This window comes from Anas platyrhynchos, chromosome 4, assembly GCF_047663525.1.
Source record: "Anas platyrhynchos isolate ZD024472 breed Pekin duck chromosome 4, IASCAAS_PekinDuck_T2T, whole genome shotgun sequence".
In the NCBI taxonomy this organism is placed as follows: Eukaryota; Metazoa; Chordata; class Aves; order Anseriformes; family Anatidae; genus Anas; species Anas platyrhynchos.
The window spans coordinates 4,638,018-4,652,780 of NC_092590.1; positions in this window are offsets into that span (position 1 = coordinate 4,638,018).

The following is a 14,763-nucleotide window of genomic DNA, read 5'->3' on the forward strand; positions in this document are numbered from 1 at the left end:
CTCTGCTGTGAGCAGGAGACTGGACTAGAGACCTCCCAGGTCCCTTTCAACCTGAATTATCCAATGTTTCATAAAAGAGACACTTCAGTTCAGTTTCAATTTCCATTTTGCTATGGACTGTGAGAAACTTGGGACACATAAATAGTGTGTCAAACATTTTGTAGATGGGAAGAAACAGCCCTCTGAAGAATTCTGACCACGGAAATTTTCATGCCAAATACAGAACAAACGTTCACCAAAAAAAAAAAAAAAAAAAAAAGGATATTTACTCAATAAATTAAAAATAATTTGAAAAATCTACTTTAAAACATCATACCAATTTTAACAACAAAACAAATAGAAGAAAATGAGACATAAGTGTTCACAGGATGCAATTACTGGAAAAGGTAAAAAGCCCCCAAACAAGAAATACTAAGCTACGTATGGCACATATGATAACGTCATTAAAAAAATGAATAAAAGGAAAAGGAGTTATTTTATTTAAGCACTACCTTTTCTTACCTATATTTATATATAATCAGCAAGTGCTGTTGTTTTCTACTTCTGCTCTTTAAAAAAGCAAAATTGCCTCCCAGTTCTTGACTTTTGGAAGAAACAGTAAAATATAACATTAAATGTTGATTCTTTCTGGTTCTTCTTGCAAAATGGTTATAGATAAATGTCAACAAAACTAGCAGAACAGACAAAAATGCATTTTTTGACTTGTCATATTTATACATTTTATTTAGGATAAAAAATGTATGTATATATATATAGTTACTTTTCATATGCTTTTTTTTTTTTTTTTTTTTTACTTTTACTATTTTAATCCCCCCTAAAATATAATTAGGGAAATTGTTTTCAAACTTTGATTGCAACCTCACCTGTCAGAAAAGCAGTCTTGAGAGGCTGACTCATGGAAGTTATACCCATAACCCTAAGCACTGCAGGCTTGCCTCTAACTATAATGTACAGCATAGATTGAACAAATTGTTTTTCATTTATCATGAGACTAGACACTGCTTAAAAGCCAAGGGAAATATCCAGGCCTTTTGTACTTCTTTTGTACTTTCATCATAAGGAAGAAAGTAATGATCACAGTAAAAATACTGATGAGATCGCCAGGCTTGTATAGGTTCTGGACAAGAGCTCTCATGCACGATCAGTTACTTCAGCTAACTGATGCAGAGTCACAAGCAACAGAGCCATCAGCCCCTACCTTTGTTTGGGAAGGGTGCTCAGTGCCACACACCAAACCCCTGCTTTAAACTTCTCCCTGGTGTTGTTAAAGCTTGTCAGTGTAAATATGTTGAACCTGAATGATTTGTTACAGTTAGCATTATCACAGTGTTAATAACTGATTTTTAAGGTCACTGGAAAAGGCATTAGTGCTGCAAAAAAGTACAGCCATGAAGACATTCACAGTTTCTCACTAGTAAGAGAAAAGAATCAGATTAATGACCCAAAGAGCTGCCAAACATCTTTGAACTGGGGATGAGGGAGGATTTTAATTTTATTTTGTGTATTTCCAAAGATTGGTGTGAATGTAAATAATATTTATTTTCCACCCCTAGAATGCTAGCACTCTACTACAAAACCACTGAACTACAAAACTAGCCTTTTAAACACTGTATATTTGAGTGTTTTAACGCATTGCATGTTTTTTTTTCCCATCTGTTCCTCCTCTGCCTCTCAATTTGATGGCTTAGAGATCCATCCTACCCTTCCACAACAATTTGTATTGAGTGCTCTTTAAGTTGTAGATTATTAAACATATTTGCTGAACTCCCTCAGTTAAAAATAATGTAATTAGGCTGGACCACCTTCAGTGATTTAATTTACTAGCTTGTCGGGATGTGTACTGCTTGATTCATGCGAATCAGATGGATATGTGCTGAACTTCTGAATCACAGATTAGCTGGAACAACCATGAAAACTTTTGGCTTACAGAAAAGTCTTACCCTAGACAAAGCAATAGGAATGCAATACTGATCTGAATGAAGGCATGGAATGCATATGTATGTGCAAGCTGATGCATTTAAAATGCACAGCATTTGGCCAAAAGAGAATTGTACATCAATGCTGAATCTGCAAGATATAAGAAAACCTTATTTTCCAAACCACAGATTACAATTGTGTTATGCAGGCACTATTAATGTTCAAATACTGACTCACTTTAATTTCAGAGCCTTAATCTATTTTCACCAGACTAAATTTACAAGACCCAAATCTGCAAGTATCTTGAGATGTGCAGACACATCTGTTTCAGTATATGCATTTTTAATTGGCTCAGTATTCTTCAGCATGAAAAGTGATAACGAATGGTGATACGGGTCAAGCTGTTGCTTTCCCATGATGCAATAAAATGCTGAAAATAAAGTAGTTCTCTAAAAAATAAGGAACTACTTTCAAATATCAGAAAAACTAATGATTGGCATTGAAATAAGGATTTATATAAGAGTTATTCACGTTCACCATTGGTTATACAGTAAAACAGTACTGTAGGACACATGAAATTTCTAGCAATGCTGAAAATTCCAAGGATACACTGAAGCACAAGTCTAGAAGACAATTGAGGACAATTACGGGACAAAAACAAAGGAGGAGAATAAGAAAATACTACTCCCCAAAGGTGTATTTTCTGTACAACCCTCTCACTCTATGTTGGTGTGTTACTTTATTACTTTAAATATTTCTTTTATACATTTCATTGCTAATGGGCAGCACCCTGGTCTCTGACGCATGGAAGCTGAAAAAAAGTAAATTTTCTCATCCAGCAAATGCCATTTCCAACAACTAAGCTTCCAGAATTTTTTTAACAGGTTTTCCTGGTGTTTCACTGTCCTACAGCGTTTTTACGTGTTAATACCCTCCCTAATTGATGTTAATTAATATTAACATTAATTATATATGTTAATATTCTTAGTGCTAGGTATCTCTCTTTAACAAAGAGGTTGCTAAGATCATATACCATTTAGAAACTTAGAGGGTTACAGAGAGTAATTCTTGGAATTCTTTCATTTTCAATGAAAAAGTGATCACCAACCATTGCCTCATTAATAATTGCTATCCTGATGTATATAGGAGATCATGCTATTTTTTGCCATTTTAAAGGATAGCTTTTACTCATTGCATCTGCAGTCAACAGTTCTCTCCTCTGCTTTATACAGTCACTACAGATAGTGGTATTTCCACAATGTAAGATGTGGGAAAAAAAGGATGAAGTATGGCACTCTTAGGCTGCATATCCTAGCAGACAGGAAATCTTTGGTAGACGTGTAGATAGATGAGATGATTTCTTCTGAACTGACATAACCCTTCTATCTCTAGCATCACCAGAGAGCAAGTGTTGTTTTGATTTAGCTTTCAGGCTTAAATTCAATGAAGAATTCATAAGGAGCGGTTATAATTAACTGGCAACTTACTACTCACAAAATTACTTTTTTATATTTTTGTGTGGGAAACATACAGCATAGTGTCATCTTAAAAATAAAAAGCACTTCTGGCAAGGAAGATGTTAAAAAAATGTACTGTTTCAAGGCTATTAACAGAAACTCATAGAGTTATACATAAATCATATTTCTGCAAAACACATGCACTCAAGGACAAGGACTTTACCTGATTTAGTAGAGCTCAAGGATCAATCTGTTTTAATGTATTATTCTGTCACTATAGATTGGTGGATTGATCACATCTTGAGTTGAGCTTTACTTGCCAGCGAGCACAAAGTAATCTGCCCAATTGGTTTCACTAGCATACAGTCACCAGGCACTAACTAGATCTGATCAATATCCCCTACAGTACAACAGCTTCTGTGTTTAGCGTGCGACAGACTTCAGAAGTGACAAATCAGTGCCAGCAGAGTTTAGCAGTGATGGCTGGAGTGGTGCCCCACACAAAGCATGTCTAGTAAGAGTGGCTTGAATGGTACACTTTCACAGTGATTTTATTTATGGACTCCTGTCACAATTTCGCTCTAGCACAAAGAGAAGGCCTCTGTCAGCAGGGGCATGCAAGGAGGATGTTATTTAGGCACTGAAGAATGGCAGGCCTAGCTTTCTGTTACTCTTACTGGTCTGAAATAATTGTCATTATAAGGCCAGTTAATTATAGTGTATCACAAAGGTGTAGTCATGTCCACATGAAAAAAAATGCCCTATTTCTAGAGTACATCACCATGATGTATTTCAGAACTGTACTTTCTGACAAAGAAGATCTAAATGCTAGATAGCAGGCTGCATTGTAAGACAGGTATGAAATGGTGATGCTAGTGAAAAGGGACAGGAGTCGCAAAAATAGACTGGGACAGTAAACAGTCATTTAGCTGACAAGCTTCTTCTTGGTATTCAACTGAGGCGTCTCAAACTAGATCTGCTATCTGAATTCCACTCATACAACAACTGCATTTTGACACTGCTTTGCTTTGCCTGTGCTAGTCAGAGGCTTCAGGTGATTGTTTTTGTGATTTACAAAATGTGAGGGCAGGGAAGACAGCAGTTTTCCTGAAGCTGCTTCGAATCATAATGGAGACACTGCTCCAGCTGAAGGGGGCTTTGTTGATAAAGGCCTTTGGAGGGTTAATTGAAACACCTTCAATTAAATTCAGTTCCAAAGCTGAATGTTTCACAGAGACATAGCAAGTTGAGAAAGACTATGTTGGGAATGTGTATGGTGGTTTTAGCTTTATTTTTATTAATATTATTTCTTTTATTCCCTAAGAGTAGGTGAAACATTCTTTCAAAACAGTAAGGCTTCTCTGTCATGGGTAAGTCTTGAGTAAAGATTCCTGTGGAAGTGACTATACAAAATGCTGTGAAATCATAAAAGGGAAAAAAAGTGCAGAAAAAGTAAAACTTTCTAATATCCAAGATAAGCATATAGGCTAGTTGTAACAAATATTAGTATTAAATTGTAAAACTAAATGCAATTTTCAATTAGCGTCCATACAAGGCCAGCAGAGTGGAATAAAAAAACAGTTTTGCAGGGTGCTGGTGAGCATTCATGGGCCTTGTGCACACAGGAGAAGTTGAACTTCACTGGTCAGTGAAGCTGCTCTATTTAATAGCTCTCTCTGGAGAGGGAGGAGGCCCTTTGGGGAGAGCAGTAATGTAGCTCAGCATTATACCAGTTTGTGTTTAGTCCCAAAGACACAAATATCTACATACACTTCAGGGAATGAATCTCACAAGACTGCCTTCTGAGACTGACAGGATATAGAAATTTGAATCTATGCTTGGAAAAGATTGAAAGAAATCTCAGAGAAAAAAAAAAAATCTTCAAACCAAACCAACCAGTACACCTATAAAGACTTAAACTGTCTTTTCTAAAATTGTACTTGTATTCTTGCTTTTTTATCAGATGAAATTAATTTTCATTAACTTTCCATCATGAGATTCCCAGTGCATTTTTATTCTTCCAAGGTCTTTCAAAACCAGATCAGTAGAGACCACATGTCAACCTAGTACAACAAATAACATGGATGTTTTGCTCTTCACTCAGTAGATTTTGTCACTGCTGAAGAAAGTATCACTTATATTTATGCAGAAATACTCCCCACAGAGGTTAGCGGCATCATATTAAAGGAAACTGGATTTAATTTAACAGAGCTGGCAGCAGTGCCAAGCACATGTAAGAGGATCTGCAATGTTGGAATCAGTGAACTATGGCTCTTTTACCACAGCCAAAGCTGAGCGTGCCAACAGCCTAGCAAGCCAATAGCTGTAGCATCCCCATCCATCCAGCCACACAATGCTGTTTTAAAATGATTATATGACAATAAACCACAAGGAAGCTGATAAACCATTGAAAGTAGCTACTGACTACTAATTGTGTTATCATCACAAACTGTTTCTACAACCAGTTATTCTAATTTATAATATTTAATAACTACCGCAAATTCGAAAAAATAATTTAGGCAGAGCTTAATAAATGTTTGCTGCCTCCCTCCTCTTCTTTCCATGGAAGCCTTTACAGGCTTTTGAACTCTGCTCTGTGACAGCTGAGACCACTTGTTCCCTTTTAGTTTTTGGTGATGCCTCCAGGAATGAGAGAAAATGTAAAATGCCCAGTTCAGCTGTTGCATATTGGTTAAAAAAACACAGTATATTTATTACACATCCTCTGCCCCCTTTCATTTGTATGATAAGAAGTTAAATATTTCATACAATAAACATAATTTTATACTGTACATTCTTTCATGAGCTTTTTTTTTTTTTTAAAAAAAAAAAAAAGAACATAAGGATTCATACAAAACTGCTGATGGAGAAGAGGACTACCCACCAACACATCATTAGCTATTGCATCTTATGTTCTCAAATAAAACACACTGTGTAGAAGAGATTGCCTTGGAAGTTATTGGTACATTTGAATGCAAACTACCAAACCATGAAAAATGAGGCATCCATTTGCTATAAAAATAAATTAGGAGGCAATGCTTTGCTGGCAAAGCCATTTGAGTACCACAGTTCATAACTATTCATGGTACTATTAACAGATGTCTTTGCTTGTACTGTGAGCCTTCTTATGATATTGCCGTATTCAGCAGTACTTTATATTTAAAGTGAGTGCAAGCAACTTTGTTTTAGAATATAATAAAATCTTGCCTGATGTAGAGATCCTATGGGAAATTATACAATAATGTTACCTACATAACTAATTTTCTTCTTATGAAATCATGATTCCCACTACACTTTTAGAGCTATTCCAAGTATTGTTTAACATCACCATTTCCATGTTAATATCTCAATAAATCACAGAAATACAATACTTCATAAGAAAAGTGAGCCATACCTTGGGGAACATAAGTTTTCCTTTCTAAATTAAAAGGGGAATAAAATTGATGCTGAACGTACCATGTGTTGTTCAAGGGTAGTAAAAACACCCTAGTGCTTCTAACAAAGCAACTCTACATACGGTATGCGCACACACTTGCATAAGATACCGTGTAATATTGCTTAACTGTTTAACACTATACCAGGAGAATTGCGGAACTGGTTTAAAATACCCCTTTAGAAAAACTGCTGAATGTGCTGTTCCTCCAGACACTCAGAACTAAAAGCAAATGGACAACCAGAGTAAACTTCCCGCTGTTAAGGAGCTTGTTATAATGCTATTAGTTGTTTTGAATGAGGATTTTTTTGAACCATTGCTGGAACAGTCAAAGACATGCCCCAACTCTGATGCCTCTTAAAAATATACAAATAATGTTGAAAAATTATTTGATGATTTTGGTAAATTCCCTTCCCCACTTCAGGAAATGTTAAGAAAATGTTCAGGAAGCCCAATATAGACTGTAAGAACACAAAAATTCACCATGATTGCCATTGTTCCCCATCACCACCTTTTATCAATGAGCTTTATAATACGCTGGTATTACTGTGTTTTAGTGTTTTCTTCAAAACAGAAGTCCGGTAATGTGAATATGTACACAGACCAGAAGACTAGTGTAGTGTAGTCCAACCAACCCAAATTGAGTCATACCAATGAAGAACAAGACTAATAAGTGGAAGATTGGGCCCTGCAGTTAAATATTTTGGAGTTTATTCTCCATACACTCTATGTTAACTTGATTCTTTAACACAGAAACGGAGTTTGGTGTGGTACTAAGAAAAAGTGAAGGTGTCTTATTTTGGCAGCTTCAGTCACTTGATGCCTTCCACTCTGCTGTTAGAAAGTAACTAGAGTTGCATTCGGTGTGTCCCAAGCAGATTGCCTATTCCAGACTGCAAGCATAGATTCAATGTCCCGTATGTTAACCACCATAACTGGTATACGAGGGAACCACTCCTGTAGCTACACTAACCCCACTCCTGTTCTGTTCTACATATAACTTTTTGTTGAAAATTCTCATGTGGGTAATTAATTGTCACCACATTCAGATTCTCGTTTTAACTCTCATTCACAGCATGTTAATCTGCAGTTACAGAATAATACCCCTTCAACCCCTTCCTTACCATTCCTCATCAATGTACAATTCAGTGCACTGTTTTCTGGCAAGAATTCAGTTGAGATGAGCTACAACTGAGCATTTAAAGGAAAGAGGAGCTACACAAACAAAACAAATGCATCTAAAAGTCATAGAAAAAGAAGACATCATCCATGCAATTTATTTAGCTTTTTTTTTTTTTAATTTTAGTTTTAGTTTTGTTAAAATATCTTCCTGCCCTGTCTACTCTGCTGATCATCTCTGTGTTAAATTATACAACCCTACCACTGCTACCTTGTTAAGTGCTTTCAGTAAGACACCGTTTTGCCCTTTCTGGTTTTGAAAAATAGCAGACAAACACCAATTATAATGTTCCTGCTTTATGTTTGAGGAAAAGAAAAAAAAAAACTTAAGATTTTTGCCTTATTTCATTTCTTTTTGTACACTTTCTAATAGGCTTTTTTTCTAAACATTGTGTAAAAATAAAGGAGATTACCTTGATTCAGTGAAGAACAACTCTCTACTTAGTTAAATTGCATTCACTGAATCTTAGGAAACCCACCATTATCTTTCTAAACCAAGTATTTTTGATTAAACTGTTTCTTTGTGGACCTTTAATTGTCCACAAACACAATATTTTGTTTTGTTTTATTCTTTTAAATAACAGCCAGTAGCCATAAGTAACAGCTATGAGAAAACATGCTCAAATTAATATGGTAATTATGGCTAAACATTAGAGCTGGATGATTAATGATATGGACAGGAAGAAAGAACTTCTTTAACACATGCATAGCGTTTGTGAATTGTGTTTCTTGCCATTTTGTTTCCCTTTTGTTTCTTAGTAAAGATCTTGAAACTACTGTGTGACTTCTGAAGGGAATTATATTTTATTACTAATTTTGTATTAAAGTGAGACAGTCAGTGAACAAAAATGATTAAGTGAAAATGGATAACAAATACACTCACCCCAAGTCATGAACAGAAAAGGTCAAATTATACTTCAGATCATGGAAAGATATTATTTTGAAAGAACTCTAGAAAATGTACTTAAAAAAAAATAGAAAAAAAAAAAAAGTCTTTGCATTTTATAACCTTTGGTGGGTTTTTCCCTTTGAATTTTGGCAGTTTCTTTTTGGTCATATGCATGTTTAGCGTGCAAAAACAGGACAGACAATCCCAGCTCATTTCTAAGTTCTCTGTAGATTGGTCTCCCTCTGTTTCAAACATGTTTTTGATGTTTTCATTTAAGAAAAATTTTGGAAGAGATGGAGAATGGAGAATGAGCTCTTTCTCTTCTGTTTACAACTGTTTCATCGCCTATCTCAGTCACCTTTCCTTGCTGAAAAAAAATGAGATTGCTTAACTGCTCCCTGTAGAAAAGCTACCCCATACCTTTGATTATTTTTGTTGACTCCCTCTGAACCATTTCCAGTTTTTACTCTATATTCTTTTTGAGAGGGAGAGGGAAATGCTCCACACCACATTGATGGAGCTGGGCACACAGTCAGCTTGCACACGACATAAGGATTTTTTGTATTTTGTTCATTATTCCTTTTCCGGTAATGGCAATATCTCATTCCCAAGTGGTAATCCTTCACTCAGATTCTATTATTTTACAGAGAACTAGGTTTTCTTTTTCCACCCTGTGTGAACGACTTTCAATACGTCTATGCTGAATGTAATCTGCCATGTCCTCTACCAGTCACTCAGTGTCATAAAGGCCTTCTGTACTTCTTCCCAGTGAGCTCTTGGCATTGATACTGTGAAAAACTTGCTACTACAAGAAAACTCCTTTTAGTCATTCACTATAGAACATTTTGAGGAACTCAAAACCCAGCCCAGCATCCAGCAAGATGGACTCTACTGACAACTGCCCTGCACAATGGAACATTTTCTCCTCTCTACTTTTTTTCCCATGCAGGAGCAGCAAGGATGTGGCTGCTGCAGGTGGGAGAGGAGCAGTAGAGGCAGGGCACAATTCCACTGTCCTATTCCCTGCCACACTGGGTCATGTCCTGGTCCTCCCCAGGCAGTCCGCTTGGGTGGAGTATGAAACTGGTCTGGAGGCAGGGCTGGAAAAAGGGCATGTGCAGAGTCCACCTGGGGAAATCAGATGGAAAGCAAGGGCTACAGGAGACAGGGCTGGGCACAGGGGCACATCTCTGGGTGCCCAGTCCTGAGTCTTCATGAAGGTCCCAGCCTGCATGCAGAGGGTGGGTGGATGGGAGTCAAGATGAGGCTGGTCAGGGAGGCTTACGGCATTTTAGTGCAGTTGGGCTGAGCTGACAAGCCAAGGCAGTTTTTCTTCTACACAAGGAGCTCTTATGTCTAAATTTCTGTCTAAAATTTTATGTCTAAAATTCCTGTCTAAATTCCTAATGGCATTTTGTTGAGGAATTTTGACTGAATGTTTTCTGGTTATCCAAGCAGACTGTACTTATTGGTGTAAGCTTGGCAGCTGCCTGAAAGAACCCTGCAAGGTTTCTCTTTCCATAAACTATTTTAAGAACTGTTCCCCACACATATTTACCCCATGTGAATACTAATTAAATTATTGCACATTATATTTGATGATATACCAATTATGCTGTCAGGCTAATACATATTAATACGTACCAATGATGGTGTTAAGCTCACTGGTTTCCATTCTGAAGCTTTGAAAGGTCTTGATGTTTTTCACAACAATTGAGGTATACATATATTTTTAAATTATGAAGGCTTAATTTTTAAAGGTAAAATATTCTCTCACCTAACTGCTGCTGCACATGCTGTGAAAATGAAGCTGGTCACTGTAGTGCAGCTACAGTGGAATCAGAACTGTAAGGTCTCTAGCAACCTGCCAGCATGCTGCAGGAAACTAAACTATTTCCCTTGTCTATCTCTTTAAAGCTCTGTCTGTGTATTTCAGTCGAATTTTGTCAAATGGATAAGTACCTATGAAATATTTCCTATGATATGGCTCCACAAATTTCCTGGAGGTTATAAATGCTACATGACAGAACTATGTAAACAGCTCAGATCTTGACTCAGTGTTGTGGTTTGACAGTATGACCAGTTTTCATCCTTGTTTTGTTCCTTCTTCTATGTGTTTCTTCACTGAATTAACTAGAGAAACAGCTGACTAGTTAATAATCATTTTTTAGAAAATCAGCTATACTAAAGAAATTTCTATCTAATGAAAACAGATGAAATAGAAAACACTGCAAATAATTACGTAACCCTCCTGATTTTTTGGATCTCTAACATTATCAGATAACAGATTTTACCTCCTCCATTTTATATAGTCACTAAAAGCCTGTTTGCAGCTTTTTGCCTGGAATCAGGCTGCTTTAATTTGGTCGTGTATATAGGTTCTTATTTCATAAGAGAAAGCAACATGTTGATTATGTTGCTTACAAAAGTGTCACAAAACAAGATCAATAATGCACTCTGCATGAGAAACCTTAACGCACAAATACACTTTTTTTTTTTTTAAGCTCCTTAAACCTCAGAAATTGTGTATTTATGTATATGTCTGGGGTCAGAAAACTTAGAGCTACTAACAGTGGTAAATCATAGAGAATTCAAAAAGGTGCCTGCTGCTCTGGATCCCCTGTGCATATACAAATATCATTTTGTATCACAGAAGCCCTGCCTTTCAGAAGTAAAGCCAAACTTTGTCTCAATACTTTCTTGAAGTATATGATGAGAAAGAGTAAATACCAGTCATCCGGGCCCTGCCCTGCATGAACCATCATGTTCTACTTGCTATACCCAGCATATACCACCCCTCTGTAATTTTATGCTGAAACCTCCTCCCCCTGCTTCAGGGGTTTAGCTGCTTGTGAGCAGGGTCTGCTCTGATGTGGTATAGCTACATAACCTTGCATCAGACTCCATGAAAACAGCAGCTATATTTCTTTCCCCATCTGCTGTCTCAGGAGTTGCATTTAAGCTTGGGATGGGCTATGTTGTAGTTATGCCTGTGTTTGCCTTGTACTTGGCTGATCTTGACCCTGCCCTGCTCACTTCAGTTCCTGACTTAGTCTTGAACTGTTTTATCACTACAGGCTTGCCTGGTGATCACAGAACTGCGGTTGCTGGTTGCTCTCACCAGACCTGAGCTGCTTGCTTTGCTCTGGTCCTGGGAGACTGCATGGCTTGTTGCTGAAGGACTGCATCCATCAGCTTCCCCTCTGCTGCCCTCTGAGCAGCCCATTCATGCTGCTCCCTGAGACTGATCAAGCAGTATTTTAGCCAAGGGTTCTCTTGGGTGGCATATTGTAGGATTGCATTTCATTGCTGGTAAGGAAAGCAACCAAGAACAATAAATTGCTTTTACACACCTGGTATTTGTATGAATTAGTGGAACACCATGGCTGGCTGTAATTCTGTATGGCTTTAAAAAAAAAACAACACCACAAAGCAAAATGAGACACTGCAGGGTTTCGTTTTAGAAACTGAGGCTAAGAAAAATACTACAAAATAATCTTCACATCAGTGAGCTATGTTTTCTTCTCACCCAGAAGATGGCATTAATAATATACATTCTCTGTGCATCTGTTTGATGACCACAGAGATTCATAAGCTGTTCTGCCCATTAACTTTCTGCTGCTTTATATTAGAACAAATTCACACTTGTGCCAAACAGAAAGCAGTTGTTCATCTAGCAGCTTCTTACAAGGTGAAACCAAGTTGTATAGGAGAGAGAAATATAAATATTCCTTGAAAAAGTAGCCCTTCTACTGGTAGAGGGCCTACCATTCAGTTAAAAAAAAAAAAAAAAAAAAAAGAGGGAGAGGTGGAGAGAGGAAAGTGGGAAAGACAGGAAATAGAGAAGAGTGCCTTTCTATATATATACCTTCCATCTCAATGGATACAAATTTTTCCCTAGTTTCCCGATGAATGTTTCCTGTAATATTTTCCTAACTATAAATTCAAAGCTATGCCACATCATGTTGATAAATGTCTGTGGAACATAGAATTCAGGACTAAAAACTTCTTTGTAACACATTAATCAAGATCTAATGAAATAAAGTAATGTAGTTTCACTTGAAAGTGTTTTAAAGCCAACCATAACCCCTAAAATTATTTTAAATTGCTATGTGTCATTTTGTAAGCATAATTGTCAGCCCTCATTTCAGTTGCTGTCTTGGTTGATCAGGTTAAGTTGGCAATCGCTCATATGTGCACAATAACTTTCTGGAACTCATTGCTACAGATTTGCTCTTGGTTGATTTTATAGGAAATTGATTCCTCTGTAATCATTATAAAAGATTAACGAAAAAATATTCTTCCAGTTTATTACCAAGACTGCAGGGGAGAAAAATCTAACACCATGGTCATTTACATCATTATTCAGGTGTTAACTGAGTTTTTAAATAAATATTTCAGGAAGTGTCAGAACATTTTGCTCCAGTATGTTTTGATGTTATAATACTGTATGATCTGAAGGCTTAGCATTCTCTATTTAATAGCTTGGAATTCCTTCAAAAGATGATACCTATCATGACAGGAAAAAGGATCATCTGAATTCTATTTATTCTCTAGGCAGAGAGGTGCCAGTTTATGCTTGCACCAATTTTAATAGCCCTTAACATTTAAGTAATTAATAAATTAATAACAACACTTACATTATTTGAAGACCTCTAAATCAGGGCTTCTGTTTTCTTTTTATTAAAATTAATAGACATGCAAAGTTGTTGTAAATAATCTATGCCCAAACTTAACTCTGCTGCTGCTTTATTCAGGTCTTTGTACTGCTTAAATTTATCAATATCAATATTGATATCAATATCAATAAATGATTCAATATTTATTATGTCATTGAGATCACAATACAACATTCCAAGCTTTGTTGGTATTTCCTTGTTAAATCCCAATTTTCAGGGCTTTATTACTCTTTTATCTTATATCTCACTGAGCTTTCTTATAATAATAGGGAATTGTGTCTGAAACTTAATTTTACCAATTTTATTGATAGTACTTATTAGGTCCCCAGTTTATATTCCACAGCTAGTGAATAAAGAAGATGTAGCCAGGGAGCCCCAAAGAGAAAACATTTTAAAAAGAAAATTCAATTTAATAGCACAGAAAATTAATCAGAATATCATTAAAATTGTCTAAAGACTTTTCTGGGCAAAGAGGCTATATGAAGTAGGGATTGCAAGTTTCTGTGCCAATGTGATATCTCTAGAACCTCTTGTAGAAGGTTCACAACTTTCATTTCCTAGCAGGAATCCTAAGGCCAACTTGAGTCTGTTCCTCTGGGGAAAGCAGGAGTTACTTCTCAGGAGATGTTATGCACTAAGACTACATACAACATTTGTGATTCTGCTTGTGATTTGTAACTAGGATTAATCTGAGCCAAAGCAACTGACAGATAAACAAATGTGCAATTGCTTTAAACATACTATTTACTTCTCCATAAAACATGACAACAAATAAATGTTGGAACAAAATAACTCCAGCTGATCAGACTGACACATAAAAATATACAGTCTGCTGTATGAACAGAGATTTAAAGCTATAGAAGGGACTTTTTCCTGTTGGCTTTGTAAATACTCATACACATTGCCAATAACTAGGGAACATAGTGTTCAAAGCCTGCTTTCAGTCACTATAGAGAAAGTGTTTGGACACAGCATAAAGCCCGAAGAAGTGAATCTGCTAGAAAATATAGGACATGATCTCTTATAAAATGCTATTCCAGGACACTTATTCTCCACATTAGCACAATTGGTTTGTTCACAAATGTGGTGCATTGTGGAACAGATGGGGCAATGGTAACCTTATGATAGCACCGAGGACTTTGTGTAGTACTTGCATTTTGTGAGGACCCATGCTACTTTTGCATTAAGATACCAGCAGTGTTAGGCCTT